Raw genomic sequence first — 221 nt, 5'->3', positions numbered from 1 at the left:
GAGGCAGGACAGGTGGTCTGGTATTCCCATCTCTTTCAGAATTTTCCACAGTTTATTGTGATCCACACAGTCAAAGGCTTTGGCATAGTCAATAAAGCAGAAATAGTTGTTTTTCTGGAACTCTGTTGCTTTTTCGATGATCCATCAGATGTTGGCAATTTGATCTCTGGTTCCTCTGCCTTTTCTAAAACCAGCTTGAATATCTGGAAGTTCACGGTTCA

Source organism: Bison bison, unplaced genomic scaffold (genome assembly GCF_000754665.1).
Source record: "Bison bison bison isolate TAMUID 2011002044 unplaced genomic scaffold, Bison_UMD1.0 scf7180017864215, whole genome shotgun sequence".
Taxonomy (NCBI): Eukaryota; Metazoa; Chordata; class Mammalia; order Artiodactyla; family Bovidae; genus Bison; species Bison bison.
This window is presented reverse-complemented; position numbering follows the sequence as displayed.